The sequence below is a fragment of the Martes martes genome, assembly GCF_963455335.1.
Source record: "Martes martes genome assembly, chromosome: 1".
NCBI classification, from domain to species: Eukaryota; Metazoa; Chordata; class Mammalia; order Carnivora; family Mustelidae; genus Martes; species Martes martes.
This window is the reverse complement of record NC_137888.1, coordinates 190454324-190474003: the sequence shown is the minus strand read 5'-3', so window position 1 is coordinate 190474003 and position 19680 is coordinate 190454324.

Below are 19680 nucleotides of genomic sequence, written 5' to 3'. Positions count from 1 at the left end.
ATTTCAGGCTTCTAGCGTCAGGAACTGTAAGAAAATAGATTTCTGTTGTTTTTGGCCCCCTGGTTTGTGGTAGGCAGCCCTGGGAAACCAGTATGTCCCTCTGCACTGCCCGGCTGTGATCAGTCACCACGGGCATTCCCAGCTGCTGGGTCTGCAGGTCCCGATGGCAGGGCTCTCCGTGAACTTCTCCCACCTCATACATCCCCAAATGACCCCAAAGCATTTCCGAGAGCTCTAGTGCATAAGAAAAACCTGGGCGGTCCCCTAAAACAGCACCACTGCCCAGTTTCTGGCTGAGTTCTGCAGGTTCTAGGCATGACATCCCTTATGAGACACCCCATGGCCTGTTCTGAGTTTCCATGGGAGCAAGGTGTCCCCTAGACCAAGCCTGGCTCTCCCAGCTTCCCAGGGCTGTCTTGCTGTTTTCATTGGCCTTCTCTTCGATGTTAAAAGACAAAAGGAAAGTTCCAGCTCCTTGCCCTTTCCCTATGCCCCAGGCACTGAGATCTGATCTCTCCCTTAAACAAAGCCCCTCGTTCACGTCAGCTTAGGAGACACAGTGTTCTGTAAGCAGATCCCTGGGGCCCTGGGGAGGGGGGGAGCTGCGTTTTTGGATTCCTGCCTTCTCCAAAGCCGGCTTTTGATTTGGCCCCTTCTGCCCCACCTCCAAGCCTTTCATGAAGGAAATTAAATTCTTCTGAACTTTAAGGTCCCTCTACAGCACGGCTCACAGTGGGACGGGAGCCACCACTGGCTAGTAACTCTACCCAGCAAGGTGAAGATTTATTCTGGCTCGAGAGGCACGGTTTCATCCAGACACTTGAAAAATAAGTACATGAGCTGGGGAACCAGATGTATCTGGGTTCAAGTCCCGGTTCTGGCAGTTGTTGGCTGTGTGATCTTGAGCAGTGAACTCAACCTTTCTGAGCCTGGGTTTCTGCCTTGGTGCAGTGGGGACATGGATGTGTATGCGACTAGGTTTGTGGTGAGGATTCTGTAGGAGTTCAGTGATTGGAAAGCATTACTATTTTTACCTTCAAGGAGTGCCCATTTTACATATGAGAAGGAGGCCTTAGAGATCTATCACCCCTTTGGCTGTGGACCCATGTCTGGTGGGTTTAGTCCAGCTTATGGGTGTAGGCCTGGGTCAGGCTGTGCTGGACAACAAGGTCTCTGCGTGTTCTTGGCTCTGGCATGTGTAGGAGGAAAGTGAAAGCCACCTTGCCTCAACTCAGTGACTTCATCTGACCACTTCATGGCTGTGGAATTGGGGAGACACCCCAGGCCAGGAGGCAGAGAGGGGCTACTGCCCACGCGTGCGTGGGGCCTGGCATCCTTTAGGGGGGATGATTGTTTCCGCCTCCCCTCTTCTCCCTGCCTCATTTGCTCCTAAACCCATGAGTCTAGCACGGCTACCAACACTGTATTGACAGGAGAGGAAACTGGATGCCAGAAAGGGAGACCATCTTGCCCAGGGTCACTCAGGGCCTCTGAGGTGAAGACATTTCCTTAGTGGAGGGGGAAGATCAGACTAAAAGGAGGTGGTGACATAAAGAAGGAATGAAAATAATGTCCTCAGTCTATTGTCCAGGAAAGACTTGCTGTTCTTGGCCTAAGCATGAAATAAAGCCCACCATCTTGGCTCCTTCTCCCCTTTCCAGTCTGGAGACATTAAAAGACACAGGAGTGGAAAAGAGGCCCAGAGGGGCCCCCAAAGGTTGTGGGGAGCAGAGGGGCCGAGGTCAGGAAGAGAGGTGTGGGATCTCCTCATTCTGCTTCCAGGACTTTCTCTTGGTGGCTTTTGTGTCTTGTGCCTCTCTGTACCTCTCTCCTTCTTCATCTCTCTTTTGTTTTGTTCTCAGCTCTGTTTTTGAATACTTGAGCAAAAGTGAGAAAAAAAGAAAATCTGCTCCTTGACCAGAGAGTCTAAAGCAGATACATAGTTGGTTTTTTTGAAGGGAGGGTGTTGTGGCAAGGTGGGTGGAAAGGTAGGTGGGGGGGGGAGAGTGGGGGGTTAGGGCCCCACTTGAACGAGCCCCGTGGCAGGTCCCCAGCCCGGAATCAGGAACTGGGAAGGTCCTACAAGGCCAGGAAGAGTTGCTGCAGACCAAGGGATTCTTTCAGTTCCTGGGACATGCCACGCCCCTCATACCTCGGGGGCCTTGGCAGGTCCTCTTCTGTCCCCTGGAAGCCTCTCTTAGCCCCTGACCTCGTTAACCCTCATTCTTCAGATCATAGCTTATGTGTCGGGGAGCTTCCTGATGGCTCTTCTTGCTCTGTGGACCTCCTGTGCCCCAACTCGTCTCTGCTTCCCTCCTCAGCACCCAGCACCTGCTCTATCATCCCCACTGACTTATTTCTCTCTTGCTGGGCTGTGCACCCCGAGGACAGGGCCTAAGTCCTGTTCACTGCTCTGTCTCCTGTGCCTGGGATCCTGGTAGCCAGTAGTGCCCAGTCGATGCTTGTTGAATGAATAATAACAATCAATCCATGAAGTTTTGCATTTGGCCAGGAAGCGGTGTGTGTGTGTGTGTGTGTGTGTGTGTGTGTGTGTGTGTGTGTGTGGTGGGCAGCTGGAGGTGAGGTGCAGAATGTGGAAATTAAAGCTATTGGAGGGAAAGGAGGGAATGTGTGGGAAAAACTGAGGGGTCCAGCCTACATCCTTCCTTGCAGCCTGAGATCTGCATGGATCCTTCTGTGAGCTTGACCTTCATCCCCACCCTCAAGTAACCCACCCCCGCACCCCCCCCCCAGACCCAGCTGCTGTCTCTCTCTCCCTTCCCTCCTCAATTTATTGGGTACTAATTATATGCTAGGTGCTGGGGACATGATGGTGAACCACAAGTCAAACACCGTCTCTCCCTTCCTTCTTGGATAAATCACAGAATTAAAGAAATCAAAGAAATTAGAAATTAAAGAAATTAGAGCCATGATCAGTGTGGTGGGGAGAGTGCCGAAAGCATAATGGGATTTGCCCGAGACTGGGCAACTCGGGGTGGGGGGAGGGGGTGGTGGTGCCATGGGGTGTCTGAAGGAGCTTTACCCCCTTCTAATCTCTCTGGCCTCTTCCCAGCTACCCCTGGTGATCCTCCAGGCTTAGGAAAAACTGTAGCCCTATTCATGCAAACACAGCCCTGAGACAAGCTTGCTCTCCCCACCCCCACCTCAGCCCCTTGCCCTGAGTAGACATTTGAGATCCACTCAGGCAAGACTTCCTAGAAGAAGTGTCAGGGGAGCTAGCATCTTTCATCCTTTCTTTCTCCTGCAGTTTCTTTCCCTCCTAAGCTGGGCTTCCAGCCATAAGGATGGACAGGAGACGTTTTAGTCTTGGAAGAGGTGTTTGCAGGACTGTAAGTGATGGCACTGTGACATCACCAAGCAGCAGAGTCTTTCCTCTGGGCAGACTTAATTAACACCTGGGTAGCAGGCTGCATGGGTACGGGTGGACTGGATTTCACCCCTGCTAACCCATCTACCTATTACCTTTGTGCAGTGCGCAGCCTGTGCATCTGTTTGGGGCAGCCCAGGGCATTGAGCTTCTGAACCCAGGTTGGGGAAGCCAAGGGCAGAGGAGAAGGACTTTCCTTCTCCCCAATGGGAGGCCTCATGGAACAGGAAAAATGCCTTTTCCCTGTTTCCAAATGTCTCTCTGCCTGCTTTCAAATGCCTCTTTCAGTTGCTGCCAGGACATAGCTCCCCAGCTCCCAGACCTCATCCTCTGTCCCTGAGCTTTCCCAGGGAAGAAATTTCAGCGTACCAGGTGAGGGTGGTGAAGGAGGTGAAGAGGAAAGCTCACCATGAGGGGGAGGACGGCATGTTTATCAGTTTGGTTAGGCCGGGAAGGAGATCATGCAGGAGCGTTCAGATCCAGGGGGCGAACAGATGGAGTCAGAAGGGGGAGCGTGGACCTGAATGACAAAGTCTGTGCTCATGATCGCAGCATGTGTGTTCGTCTCTCCTCCCAGAACCCCCGGGAGTGTGCCCTGCACGTGTGGATGAGAGGGGCTAGTGGGGGCGCTGGGCCCCAGCTGCCCTCAGAGAGGCAGTCAGAGGCGGTGGGCAGAGTGGGGGCCATGGCATGGCAGGGGCAGCGAGAGCCTCCTAACGAGGTCCTCGTGCCCCGCCGAGTGGGTGCCACCGAGCAGCAGCCATCCATCATCGGTGGGGATAATTGTTCAGGGAGCCAGTGGGGCCCAGCCAGATGGGCGCCTTTTGGACTCGGAAAGAATGAGCACTCCCTTTCAGGCCATTTATCAAATTTAGCTGGATCTCTCATCTTTTTTTCCCGTTTGTTTCCGCCAAGGAGACTTTTTTCTAATGAAGACGAATGCAGAGCGACGAGTGACTTGGCAAACGCCAACAGGGTCGGAATACCGGATTCGATCAGGGAAGTGAGAACCCCAGGTGGTGCTGAGTTTGGAGAGCTGTCTTAGAGCATGTGAGGTGTCCAACCTCCAGGGGGTTCCCCGGCCCCCTCTCTGCTGGAGCCCCACCTTCTGCTTCCAGATCTGGGGCACCTCAGTTCATTCTAGTGTGCGAGGGGAAATCACGGTCCCATGCGGCAGACAAAGAGCCTGAGGCTCAGAGAGGACAAGCAGGTGGCCCTGACAGGGGTCCCTGGTGGGATTTGAACCCTGTGCTTCCTGCTCCAGAGCCCATCTTCATACTCTCCAGCAGTGCGGCTCACTGGCCAAGGGGTCCAGGTTCTTGAGACTGCCTGGTTCAGATCTCCACTGCCTACGAGCTGGGTGGCCTTGAGCTCCTGTTTAATCTTGTTCAATCTCTCTGAGCCTCTGGTTGTTTGGGTAAGGGAAGTATCCACCTCAGAGAGCAGTGGGAATACTGAATGAGAGAGTCTGGGCCGAAGCTGGTGGTCCATTGTGTGCTGTTACGAGTAACATTTTCCAATAACCAGGATATCATTTAGTATCTGTTTTTAGTATTGGCGGCCTTAGGGGTAGAATTGGGATCACGTCTGGGACGTTGGACTTGGGTAGGAACGGCCTGGAACAGCTTGTGGGCCTGTCCCCTTCCTGGGGGAGGGACACTGGCTGCTGGCTGGGGACTGAGGACGGCATGCCCCGACCCCTGGTCTCCATGGATGGTCAGCTGGGGTCTGAGTTCTGTGAGAGTTGCCGCGCGGGCAGGGATGCCTTTCCCTCCTTTGGCCCAGCTCCCAGCACAGGACCCAGTTCATGTTTGTTAATGGGAGGCTGGGGTGGGAACAAAGGAAGATTTTTGGACAAACATGCACTTGAACAGATGAAAGGCGGACATTTGTACACTTAATGGGTAGGAGTCCTCTCTGAGGGGAGGCTCAGTCCTGCCCTTCATGGTGCTGGGGAAGGAGCCCCACTCTCTGCCTTCCGCTGTGCTTCTAGAGTTTGGCCTGGAGTTGCCAGGCCTTATGGAAATGGTTTGACCCTGGCCTGGCTGCATGGCCCTGGCAAGTCCTTCTGCTCTCTGGGCCTCAGTCTTCCTGGCTGTGCAATGGGGAGTGGATTGGGCCACATCACCAGGGGGTTTCCAGAGCTGTAACTTGAGAACTCTGAGTGAGCCCTAAGAGTGAGAGGGGGTCCGAGAAGCCCCCAAAGACGGCACTATGACCTTTATAGGACAGGCCAGTGCGTGTCACGGACCTCCCACAGAGGCCAGCTGGGCTCATGCCAACAGAAACAGTGCAGTAGGCATGAGGGGGTTGGGTGCGGGTGACCCACAGATAGGGAGCCCCTCAAAGGGCCTGGCCTAGACCTGCTCACAGCCTGTGCTCCCAGCAGGCTCCACCACTGAGCAGTGGGGGGAAGTCATGTTTGCTCCTGACTCAGCATTTTCATCGGCCACAGGGTATGATATTAATACCCTCGGTGGCTCAAAGGGAGGGTGTGAGGCACAGAAGAGGACGCAGAGAGGGACAACATCCCTGAGCATCTTTTGGTCTTCCAACAGTGTGAGAAGGAGTATTATCTTTGGTTTATAGGAGGCTCAGAAAGGTACCTTGTCTTGGCCAAGGTCACAGGATATGTGTTTAGGAACCGACTCCAGTCTGTCTGACCCCAGAGCCCACGTGCCCATTCACTGTACTCTGGGACCTTCTCCCTGGGAGGCCTTTCCCCGGAAGGACAGGAGGAGGGGCTGGGCCTAGGACAGGCCCGGCTGCCAGGCTGGGGCAAGTTCTGACCGGTGGGGGCCTCCTGGGATGCTGTGCTGAGGGGGAACCTGAGGCCGGCTGGACCCAGCGGGAAAGGGTGCAGGGGTTGATTTGTGATGTTAGTCAGGGGTGAGAGAGGAGAGAGAGGCCGTCTGTGAGCTCTATCTGCCGTTCCTAGGCCAGGCTTTGTCAGGGTCTTTTCCAGGCAGGGGATGCCGTTCTCCAGGGTGACTCCTTGCATGTTTCTGTTTCAGGTAGGGCCTAGAGGCTGAGGTCATCCTCCCTCGGGAGGGAGGAGCTGAAGAGTGCTCCTGAGAGGGGACTGAGTGGGGCCAGGGTGCAAAGCTCTGGGCTGCACAGAACATCTACCTGCCCTAGTGACCTGTGCTGGCCATTGCAGGAGAGATGCCCCAGGACATCGACCTGTTAGGATAATGCTGCTGGGGGTGCTGAGGGGAGGCAGGACCTTCCAGACCTGACTGTGCCTGAAACAAAGGAGGTGGGAAGCAGAGACCAGCACAAGGAGACCCAGGGGTCCTCTCACCCAACACTCATTTTCCACTTGGGGAAACTGAGGTCCAGAAGGCTTCCTCCATGGGGTCCATGATGTGTCTTACTTAAAATTTGAAAAATGTGGAATGGGCAGGGTTGGCAGAAAATGTAGAGTCAAGCAGAACCATGAGCCATCTGCAGATTAGGGCTCCTGTTTACTGGGGCCCCCTGGGTGTCAGGCAGCATGCTACCTGTGCTACCTACATCAGTGGCATCCTCTCACAGCACCTCCCAGAGGGTGGGGACCAGCCTACTTGACAGGGGAGGGGCCAAGAGCCAGAGGGGTTCAGTTCCTTGGCACAGTGGGGAAGTGGATGAGCCGGGACCTGGGCAGACTGACTGCACCGCTAGGGTCACAGCCCTGGGTGATGTGGGCTGAGAGCTTGTATGAGAATCCCCGGGAGCCCTGCCTCCCTGTCCCCTACCAAGATGTCTGGGGGGGCCCCAAGAAGGGGACAGTTGAGCCAGCCCCCTTGCATGCCCGCTCTCTAAAGCAAACACAGGGGGTCTGTAGACCACATTTTCAGAAACACTGCATATGCTGTGTATACAAATCCCCAGCTGAGAGCCCAGATGAAGAAGAGGCAGGGTGATGGGACGAGAATTCTAATTCTAACCGAGCATAGCTTATATGTGGCCCACTGTGTGCCCGGCACTGTTGGAAAGACTTTGCATTTATTTTAATTCATTTGATTCTCACTATGAGTCTCTGAGGTGGTGACTCTTAGCCCTAATTTACAGATGGCGAAATGAGTCACAGAAAGCTTCAGCAACTTGTCTGTGGACACTCCTGTGCATGTGGGGAAGGGGCGGCCATGGAGCCCAGATGCGGGGAAGTAGAGAGGTATGTGAGTGAGACCAGAAAGCCTGTGACATTGGGCAGCTCCCAGGTCTGTTCCAGAGATGGAGAGATCAGAAGCCTTTGTCCTAAGCCCCAGCCAGGTTTCTCAATGCAAATCTTGGCTGTGAGCTCAAGGAGGGAGGCCGGTGGGCAGTGCCTGGCCGAGGCCCCATGCAGCCAGCTGGTGTGGTGGAGGGCTCCTGCCTGTCAGATGCAGTCCCCCTCCCAACGTTCATGGACCCAGCAGGGCCCTCGGGGGCTCTTACCTTCTTCCCATGGATGGCTCCCATGGCACAGAGTGGGCACCAGGCCTGGGTGGGCCTCGGGGGCCAGGTTGGGGATCCTTCTTGCTGGTGCTGATCTCAGGAGCCGGGGCCCAGGGGGTTCCCCGGGCCAGGGCCCCCCGTCCTCTCACGGCTCATTCTCCTCAGGGACAAAGGAGGCTTTCACAGCTGCTCCTAAGCCCAGAGCTCCTCAGACAGGCTTAGGGTGATTGGTCCTGTCAAAGGGACACGGTGTCTCCAGATGGCTCATAGGTCCTGTGGTCCCTGTCACTTCTCACATCCTGTACCTCTGCCTCTCTCAGGAGGAGAAACTGAGGCATCCAGGGTCGGGGGAGAAGCAAAGCGGTCCTCTCACCATGCAGTCGGCAGCTGGGGTATAGCGGGTGACCTCTGGCTGGCCTAGCAGGCAGGACTTGGCCTTCTCGCTGGCTGGGCACTGATCCGCAGACAGGTCCCGGACAGGGGAGGCTGAGTGGGACAGCCGGGGCGTGCGGCTTGGGGCGGGCTTGTGTGGGGACGTAAACCTCGGGCTGGACAGCCCCATTAACAATTGATCTTTGAAGACACTTGGGAGCAAGGGGTCTCCCAGAGCAGGGACTGAGAGCAGAGTACTTCATTCACCAGGACGGTAGTCCAGGCGGGGAGGGCTGGTCTGGGCTCAGGCCAGGAAAATATCTGGAGGCAGGATTCCAGGCTCAGAGCCAAGTTCTCAAAGTTCCCCCAGCAGTCACCCTCCTCCTCACTTGCTACCCCCTTTCCTCCTTTTTATCGCCAGCATGGGACGAGGTTAAGGCCGTAAACCACCTTGGGCTTGAATCCCAGCTCTTTCCTCCCAGTTGTGTGACCTAGGGGGCATGATTTGCCCTCTGAGGGCCTCAGTTTCTCCATCTGTGTGTGCACGCCTTCCTATAATGCTCTGATGGCTGAAAGAGGTAGTTGTGTACAGCTGAAGCCATTGTTCTGTTAAAGCATAAATCAGATGAGGTCATTCTCTGTTCTGGACTCTTTCACTTGGCCAAAGGGTGACTTAGTGTGACATAGGGTGACTTGTGTGAAGCTCTGAGCAGAGAGGATTTGGACAACAGCAATTCTCCAGCGAAGTCAGGTTCTGCTGTTATAATGCTGTTAATGCTACTTGGCAAGTCCCAGGGAGCCAGTTTTATTATGCAGAACACCCTTTCTTAAGAGGTGGCTGGGTGGGGGAACCCTTCCAGCCCTCCCTTTCCTCTAGCCTGGCTTGGAGGTGGTGATGGTTTATGGCACACATGATTTATGAAATGTCAGTTGGTGGTAAAGGGTCGGGATGAGGTGTTCTAGATCCAGCTTTGCCCATAGAATGAAATTCCCCATGGTCCAAAGTTCCGTTCCATCAAGTCTCGCTTGCCTCTCAGACCTCATTTCCCATTCCCTTCTTTCCCTGACAATTCCCGGATCATACCACCCTCCTCCTCACCCCAGGGCCTTTGCAGATGCTACTCTCTCTGCCTAGAATGGTTCCCATCTCTTTCCCTTGACTCCATTTTTAATCTTGCATAATTCTTTCCTTTTATCCATCAGGGCCTATTATCACCTCCTCAGAGAAGCCTGCCCTGATTCTCTATGCAAACTAACCTCCTGGGATCTCTGTTTTTTTTTTTTTTTTTCTTCATAGCATTTATCAGCAACTGGAAGGATATTATCTCTGTGTTTATTGTTCAGCTCTTGCACCTGAATGGCAGCCCCACAAAGGCTGGGACCTGGTCCCATCAGTTGACCCCCTGGGTCTAAAACAGAGCTTGGCACATTGCAGTTACTCAACAAATATTGGTGGAGTGGGTGAGTACAGGATGGGGGTGAAATGAAATAGTCTAACACAGCCCTAGCTCCTTGCAAGAGCTCCCTGCATGGCAAGTATTCGTCCTGTCCCCTCTGGGCAAGCAAAAATGTGGCTTCTTCCTTTGTTCCTTCTTCTGGATCCAGTCCCTGGCTCAGCGCCCCCCCCGCCCCAACCATTCCCTTTCTCCCTGTTTCATTCATGGCTGGGGTACAGCGTCTGCTTTCCTGCCGTAAGGAGAACAGCTGCAAAATTGTAAAGGGCAGTGACTAAATTGGCTGTCAGCCAGAGCAGTAAAAATGCCATAAGTCAACCCTGAAGATCAAACCCCTTTGGCGGCCATCCCATAATTATCCACCAGCCTGGCTCTTGGTGGGATGGGAGGAGAGAAAAGGAATTTTCCGCATTTATTAATTGTTCCCCATCTGCTTGGAGTCCTGCTGTAATATGACTTATGAGCTGCACTGAAAGCCTGGTTGACTGGAGGCCTCGATTGGCTGAAGGTCCGAAGCCCGGCTCCTGGCAGGATGTGGGTCTGAGTGCGAGAATCGGACCCCATGCCATGGGCGGAAGGGGGGTGGTGGCCCCAGGCACAGCTTCTAGCCTGTCTTTCTCCATCTGCGAACTGGACATAAACACCTGCTCCTTCTGGACCCACACTCTTGTTTTTTTTTTTTTTTTTATTTAAATATTTTATTTATTTATTTGACAGAGATCACAAGTAGGCAGAGAGGCAGGCAGAGAGAGAGGAAGGGAAGCAGGCTCCCCGCCAAGCAGAGAGCCCGATGCGGGACTCGATCCCAGGACCCTGAGATCATGACCTGAGCTGAAGGCAGAGGCTTAACCCACTGAGCCACCCAGGCGCCCCAGGACCCACACTCTTGTAAAGGGAAGCAAGGCTTACAGAACGGGGGAAGGTTTTGAGAACGTTGACTCAGAGGTTCTGAGCAATTTTCAAATGTCTTTAGAGGCATCCAGGTGGAAGTGGAGGAGGAAGCGGAGGAGGACTGGGTGTGGGAGAGGAAGGGGAAGAGGAAAAGGAGGAGAAGGAGGCAAACATTGTTGACCCCTGAGTAGTTTCAGGGCAAGTATTTCTGAAGGGTTTGTTTCCTGTAGTGCTGTAGATAGGCTGGGTTTCCAACCCTTAATCTGAGGCTTCTTAGCTGTGTGACTTTGGACGGGTCCTTTGGCCTCTCTGGGCCTCATTCTCCTCAGTGTAAAAGGAGATAACAAAGGGCCCCACCACGTGGGGCTGTGAGAATGAAATTCCTATAAACCCCTGCACAGAGCATACAACAGCAATTCCACCTAGAAGTCAGGTGCTGCTGTTATGCTGCTGTTAATGTGATAGGAAGTCCACCGCCCATTGGTAAGTTCCAGGCACGCTGTCCATCAAGCACAGCACCTTTCCCCAAACAGGATAGGCTGGGGTAATCTTGCTACCTTTCCCTTTCTATCTTGGGCTGCCACCTACTGGTGAGGACCGGAATTACAGCTGCAGGAAAGCCCCGCAGGGGCTGAGGGAACAGACGCATCACACACCCCGCTTTGCCCTCTCCATCCTCAGTCCTGGGAGAGAGGAGTGGTGTGCTGGTGGCAGGGAGGATAGGGAAATAGGAGGCCCAAGATCTGAGGCCCGTGAGTAGCCTGCAGAGACTCCTGAAGCCTCATCCACTCTGATGAGAAAAATCCATCAAGTCTTGTCTGGTTTACTTCCCGAATATCCCTGGCACTGGTCCTCTTTTTTCCATCCCCATGCCATCTCCTGGTTCAGACTACCACTCTGGCTGATGCAGCAGCCTACTTGCTGGCCTCCCTTTCTCCACTCCCTTCTCCATACAGCAGCCAGGAGGGATTTTCAAAAACTGCAAATCTGATGGGGTCGTCCCCCAACTTCAATCTCTCCCCATGTCCCCACAGCCCCTGGACAAAGCCCCAGCCCCTGCACCCAGCCCTCAGGACCCTTAAGCCTGTCACTCTTTCCCGCTTAGTCCTTGTTACCTGCCTCTGCCCCTCCAGACCTCTCCAGCTTGCAGGCCTGGTTCATGCTGCTCCTGGCCTGGCCTCCCTCCCCTCTAGGCCTGGTGAACTCCTGTGCCTTCTGCAGGCTTAGTATGGATGCTGCTTCCTCCAGGATGCCTTCCCTGATCCTGCAGTAACCCCCCACCCCCAACCTGAACATAACCCTTATCAAGTCCTACTACCTCTTGATCTGGGTACTCCCAGACTATGAGCAGGGACCGTGTCTGGTTTTCTTCACCGTGGTGTCCCCAGTGCCTACCCAGTTCTTGATGTGTAGCAGGTGAGTTATGACTGAATAGGAAACAGTCTCATAAGGGGACTACAGACCTAAATCTCCCCGCCACTTTCCGGGACTGTCTTGCCTAATCCTGAGCTGACCTGGGGGCAGGGTTCCCCGTAGTGGCCACAGTGCCCTGACAGTGGTGTTGAGAATCTGATGGGCATTTGCCTTTTTTGTGATGCCCACCCTGGGGGTACCTATAAAGGACTGGCTCTAGAATGCCATGTCCTGGGTAGGTTGGCATGATTAACATTAATTTACATCAGGCTGGGAGCTGGCCTCAAAGTGTCCCTTTGCTTGGTTGTGTCCCTTTCCCTATCCTGCTCCGCCACCACTCCCCTACCTGCGTCCTTAATAAATCACCTGCACGAGAACACTCACCTGCCAGTTGGCTTCTGGGATTCACCCTGAGAAAGGCAGCATGTAAGAGGCATGATGTAAACCTTGCTTTCCTCTACAAGATCGTGGGTCAAGAAGGAGCAGGTGTTTGTCCATTTCGCAGATGGAGAAAGAGGGGCTACAGGCTGTGCCTGGGGCCACCCAGTGATTTAAGTAAATAAAAAGTGGATTTACTATTACATTATTAACCTTATTAACTGATGGTCATTTGGGCTCCCTTTCAGCAGGTGATATGCCAACTGAGGTCTGCCCCTGGGTGAGGAGGGGAGCCACGAGGGGGTATGACCTGTGGTCCCTGTGGTCTCAGCCTCCTGTCTTTCCCCCCACCTTGCATGCAACAGCAGGGGGCCTCTCCCACAGGCCCCGCGTGGCAGCGGCAAGTGCGGCTCCCTCGTGCTAAGCCTTTCCTCATGGTGAACTGACCCTCTTTGTGACAATTCCTGCATACCAGGTGGTCATGTCTCCTCATCCAGGCCCATCTGGCTGTCCATGGTCACTGCCTCTCCCAGGGTACATATGTATATATATGTATGTATGTATGTATGTATGTGTGTGTGTGTGTATGAAATTTTTTTCCTTTTTTGACAACTTTTAGTGATGTGGATATTTTATCATATTTCATGCCCATGAGCCCGAGAGATGGATAGAATCCTCCATTTCTCACAGGGGTGCTCTGGCTCAGAGAGGGGACATCTGCTCACCCAGCTAGCCAGTGGAGAGTCAGTGCTCATACCCAGGCTGGGCTTTCCCTCCACCACACTGCCTATGAATGGGGTAGAACAGAGTAGAACAAGAAGTCAGTCAGCTGAAATATAATGACACTAAATTCATATCTTTCAATAGTTACCCTGAATGTAAGTAGGCTAAATGCCCCAATCAAAAAGACACAGGGTATCAGACTAGATAAAAAACCAAGACCCATCAATATGCAGTCTGCAAGAGACTCACTTTTAGACCCAAAGACACCTCCAGATTTAAAGTGAAGGGGTGGAAGACAATTTATCATGCTAATGGACAGCAAAAGAAAGCTGGGGTGGCAATCCTTATATCAGACAAATTAGCTTTTAAACCAAAGACTATAAAAAGAGGTGAGGAAGGACACTATATTTAAAGGGTCTATTCAACAAGAAGAACTAACAATTATAAATATCTATGCCCCTAACATGGGAGCAGCCAATTATGTAAGCCAATTAATAACAAACTCAAAGAAACACATCGACAGTAATACAATAATAGTAGGGGACTTTAACACCCCCTTCACTGAAATGGACAGATCACCCAAGCAAAAGATTAACAAGGAAATAAAGGCTTTAAATGACACACTGGACCAAATGGACATCACCGATATATCCAGAACATTTTACCCCAAAGCAACAGAATACACATTCTTCTCTAGTGCACATGGAACATTCTCCAGAATAGATCACATCCTGGGTCACAAATCAGGTCTCAACCAGTACCAAAAGATTGTGATCATTCCCTGCATATTTTCAGACCCCAATGCTCTGAAGCTAGAACTCAATCACAAGAGGAAAGTTGGAAAGAACTCAAATACATGGAGGCTAAAGAGCATCCTACTAAAGAATGAATGGGTCAACCAGGAAATTAAAGGAGAATTTTAAAAAATTCATGGAAACAGATGTAAATGAAAACACAACTGTTCAAAATCTTTGGGATGCAGCAAAGGCGGTCCTGAGAGGAATGTATATAGCAATACAAGCCTTTCCCAAGAAACAAGAAAGGTCTCAAGTACACAAACTAACCCTACACCTAAAGGAGCTGGAGAAAGAACAGCAAAGAAAGCCTAAACCCAGCTGAAGAAAAATAAAGATCAGAGCAGAAATCAATGAAATAGAAACCAAAAGAGCAGTAGAACAGATCAAAAAAACTAGGAGCTGGTTCTTTGAAAGAATAAATAAGATTGATAAAGATAAATAAGATTGATAAAGATAAATAAGATTGATAAAGATAAATAAGATTGATAAACCCTTGGCCAGACCTATCAAAAACAAAAGAGAAAGGACCCAAATTAATAAAATCATGAATGAAAGAGAAGAGATCACAACCAGCACCAAGAAATACAAACAATTAAAGGACATATTATGAGCAACTATATGCCAGCAAATCAGACAATCTGGAAGAAACAGATGCATTCCTAGAAATGTATAAACTAGCAAAACTGAACTAGGACAAAATAGAAAACTGAACAGACCCATAACCAGCAAGGAATTTGGCAGTAATCAAAAATCTCCTAACAAACAAGAGCCCACCAGAGGAATCCTACCAAACATTTAAAGAATTAATACCTGTTCTCCTGAAACTGTTCCAAAAAACAGAAATGGAAGGAAAACTTCCAAACTCATTTTATGAGGCCAGCCTTACCTTGACGCCAAACCCAAAGACCCCATCAAAAAGGAGAATTACAGGCCAATATCCCTAATGAACATGGATGCAAAAATTCTTACCAAAATACTAGCCAACAGGATCCAACAGTACATTAAAAGGATTATTCACCATGACAAAGAAGGATTTATTCCTGGGCTGCAAGGTTGGTTCAACATCTGCAAATCAGTCTTTTATTAATGTAATGTATCACATTGAAAGAACAAGAACCATATGATCCTCTCAACAGATGCAGAAAAAACATTTGACAAAGTACAGCATTCTTTCTTGATTAAAACTCTTCACAGTATAGGGATAGAAGGTACATACCTCAATATCATAAAAGGCATCTGTGAAAAGCCCACAGCAAATATCTTTCTCAATGGGGAAAACAGAGCTTTTCCCCTAAGGTCAGGAACATGGCAGGGATGTCCAATATTACCACTGCTATTCAACATAGTACTGGAAGTCCTAGCCTCAGCAATTAGACAACAAAAAGAAATAAAAGGCATCCAAATCAGCAAAGAAGAAGTCAAACTCTCACTCTTTGCAGATGATACGATACGTTAGGTGGAAAACCCAAAAGTCTCCACTCCAGAACTTCTAGAACTCACACAGGAATTCAGTAAAGTGGCAGGATATAAAATCAATGCACAGAAATCAGTTGCATTTCTATATACCAACAAGACAGAAGAAAGAAATTAAGGAGTCAATCCCATTTATAATTGCACCCAAAACCATAAGATACGTAGGAATAAATCTAACCAAAGAGGCAAAAAATCTGTACTCAGAAAACTATAGAGGAAAATACAAATCAAAACCATAGTGAGATACCACCTCACACCAGTCAGAATGGCTAAAATTAACCAGTCAGGAAACAACAGATGTTGGCAAGGATGCGGAGAAAGGGGAACCCTCCTACACTGTTTTTGGGAATGCAGGCTGGTGCAGACACTCTGGAAAACAGTATGGAGGCTCCTCAAAAAGTTGAGAATAGAGCTACCCCATGACCCCCCAATCGTACTACTGGGTATTTACCCCAAAGATACAAATGTAGTGATCTGAAGGGGCACCTGCACCCCAATGTTTATAGCAGCAGTGTCCACAATAGCCAAACTATGGGAAGAGCTTAGATGTCCATCAACAGATGAATGATGGCATATATAATAGAATGGAATACTATGCAGCCATCAAAAACCTGAAATCTTGCCATTTGCAACAACATAGTTGGAACTAGAGGGTATTATGCTACACAAAATAAGTCAGAGAAAGACAAGTATCATGTGATCTCACTGATAGAGGAATTTGAGAAACAAGACAGAGGATCTCAGGGGAAGGGAGGGAAAAATGAAACAAGATGAAACCAGAGAGGGAGACAAACCATAAGAGACTCTTAATCTCAGGAAACAAACTGAGGGTTGTAGGAGGGGAAGGGGGTGGGAGGGATGGGGTGGCTGGGAGATGGACATTGGGGAGGGTACCTGCTATGGTGAATGCTGTGAATTGTGTAAGACTGATGAATCACAGACCTGTTCCCCTGAAACAAATACATTATATGTTAATAAAAATTAAAAAAATTTAAGAAAGCTATTTCGTGGTCCAAAAAAGAGGAAACTATAGAGTACTCATGAAAGAAATTGAGGAATACACAGAGAAATGGAAAAACATTCCATGCTCATGGATTGGAAGAACAAATATTGTTAAAATGTCTATGCTGCCTAGAGCCTAGAGCAATCTACACATTTAATGCAATCCCCAACGTTTTTCAAAGAAATTGAACAAATAATCATAAAAGTTGTATGGAACCAGAAGAAACCCTAAATAGCCAGAGAAATGTTGAAAAAGAAAACCAAAGTTTGTGGCATCGCAATTCTGGACTTTAAGCTCTATTACAAGGCTGCAATCATCAAGACAGTATGGTACTGGCACAAAAACAGACACACAGATCAATGGAATAGAATAGAGAGCCCAGAAATGGACCCTGAACTCCATGGTCAACTAATCTTCAACAAAGCAGGGAAGAATATTCAATGGAAGAAAGAGTCTTCAACCAAATGGTGTTGGGAAAATTGGACAGCCACATGCAGAAGAATGAAACTAGACCATTTCCTTATACCACACACAAAAATAGACTCAAAATGCATGAAAGACCTCAATGTGAGACAGGAATCCATCAAAATCCTTGAGGAGAACACAGGCAGCAATCTCTTCAACCTCATTTGCAGCAACTTCTTCCTAGAAACACAGCCAAAGGCAAGGGAAGCAAGGGCCAAAAATGAACTATCGGGACTTCATCAAGATCAAAAGCTTTTGCACAGCAAAGGAAACAGTTAACAAAACCAAAAGACAACAGAGTGGGAAAAGATATTTACAAATGACATATTAAAGGGCTAGTATCCAAAATCCATAAAGAACTTATCAAACTTACACCTGAAGAACACATAATCCAATCAAGAAATGGGAAGAAGACATACAAATGGCCAATAGACACACAAAAAAATGCTCAACATCACCTGGCATCAGGGAAATACAAATCAAAACCACCGTGAGATTACCACCTCACACCAGTCAGAATGGCTAAAATTAACCAGTCTGGAAACAACAGATGTTGGCAAGGATGCGGAGAAAGGGGAACCCTCCTACACTGTTGGTGGGAAAGCAAGCTGGTGCAAACACTCTGGAAAACAGTATGGAGTTTCCTCAAAAAGTTGAAAATAGAACTACCCTACGATGCAGCAATCGCACTACTGGGTATTTACCCCAAAGATACAAATGTAGTGATCCAAAGGGGCACGTGCACCCCAATGTTTATAGCAGCAATGTCCAAAACAGCCAAACTATGGAACGAGCTTAGATGTCCATCCACAGATAAATGGAGAAAAAAGATTTGGTATATTTATAGAATGGAATACTGTGCAGCCATCAAAAAGCCTGAAACCTTGCCATTTGCAATGACGTAGTTGGAACTAGAGGGCATTATGCTGAGTGAAATTAAGTCAATCAGAGAAAAACAATTATTATATGATCTCACTGATATGAGGAATTTGAGAAACAAGACAGAGGATCATAGGGGAAGGGAGGGAAAAATGAAACAAGACAAAACCAGAGAGGGAGACAAACCGTAAGAGACTCAATATTAGGAAACAAAATCAGGGGTGCTGGAGTAGAGGGGGTGTTGTAAGGGATGGGGTGGCTGGGTGGTGGACACTGGGTAGGGTACCTGCTATGGTGAGTGCTGTGAATTGTGTAAGACTGATGAATCACAGACCTGTCCCCCTGAAACATGTTAATTAAAAAAAAGATATAAGTTGGGACGCCTGGGTGGCTCAGTTGGTTAAGCGGCTGCCTTCGGCTCAGGTCATGATCCCAGCGTCCTGGGATCAAGTCCCACATCGGGCTCCTTGCTCAGCGGGGAGCCTGCTTCTCCCTCTGCCTCTGCCTGTCTCTCTGTCTGCCTGTGCTCACTCTCTCTGACAAATAAATAAATAAAATCTTTAAAAAAAAAAAAAAAAAAAAAAAAAAAAGATATAAGTCAGCCAAGAGAAAAGGAACGGCACCATCAGGGTCCAGGGCCTGCAGAAAGGCCCCATTCAGTCCCGGGGACTGGAGAAGGAGGGTGACCGGGTTCAGCGGCAGCCCTGTGTAGCACAGACGGTCAGGTGTAAAGAGGACCCTCTTGGAACGAAATGGCAGGAATGGAGCACATTCGTTTGTGTATGGAGCCGTCAGGCATTCTACACCACACAGATGTGAGTGTCTGCATAAAGGTTAGTGGGGGGTTGCCAGCAAACTCCCCCTTTAATCCCTGAGAGTGATCTGCCCTGGCAAAAACAGGGTAATGGGACTGGCCATGGTGGCGGCTGGCTGGGTGCCCTCCTTAGACTTCCTCAACCCAGCCTGTTCAGAGTTGGCCTGTTAGGCTCTGATTACCAATCTCAACCCCACTGCAACTGTAGCCCAAATTCCAGCCCACCATGGCCCCTGGCTGAAGGGTCCCACCTGTTGTCCTCCTCTCTACCCTAGACCTTCCGGGCACACTGGAAGCCTTGCCCATCCTGAGGGCCCCACATCCCTGTGTACAGGACTTGAGTGTCTGGTGGTCCACTGCTCAGGGCATTTGCACTTCCATGGGAGTTTTGCGGTCTCCGTGGTCCACACCCAGGAGCCCAGGTATCAGTCCTGTCTGCCTCCATGTCCCCCTCCCAGGATTTGGTCTAGCCACGCCACCCGTGGCCCTTCTCAGACACCTCAGGCAGGGTGTTTGTACCACGTCCCTTGGGCCTTACCACCTCCGTGGGCTCCAGTGGCTGGTGTCAATGTCTCTTGGCTAAGGACTCCCGCTGCAGCCGCGGGTGGCCACGCTTTCTTCTGTAGGGCAGACAAGAAGTACTCAGGAGTTCCCATCAGCCCCAGCGCTAGCAGCTCCCCAGCAGAGACAGGGTGGTGTGTAAGCAGCTCAGCTCCCTCCCCCTGGCTCAGAGATCTCTGATGTGTGTACTCATGGATTCCCAGGAGGCCTCGAGGAACTAGGCTCCCCTCACCCACAGCCCTAAGAGAGTCGACAACACAGCCTCTACTGGCTGCCTTCCCTTCCCCATCTTACTTCCCCACCCCACTGGTGTTGTCCAGAATCACCTCCTGAGTAAATCTCAGGGGCTGCTCCTGGGGAACGACTCCAAGATGAAGCCTGCCCGACAGCCTGCCTCTTCCTCCCAGCCTTCCTCAGACGGTGCCTGCCTCCCCTTCTCTGGGTCTGGAGCCTCCAGCTCTCATCAAGCAGCAAGGGAAGACAACATGCTCGGTGTCCTCTTGTCCTCTCCTCCAGTTCTCTCTGCTTCTGTGGGTCTTACCTCTCACGCTGGGAGCCAAGGAGTCATTCATTCACCCTTCCGTGAAATCCCTAGAAAATCAACCTGTCTTCCAGCAGCCTAACCTGGGACCCGAAGCTGTCACTGACCT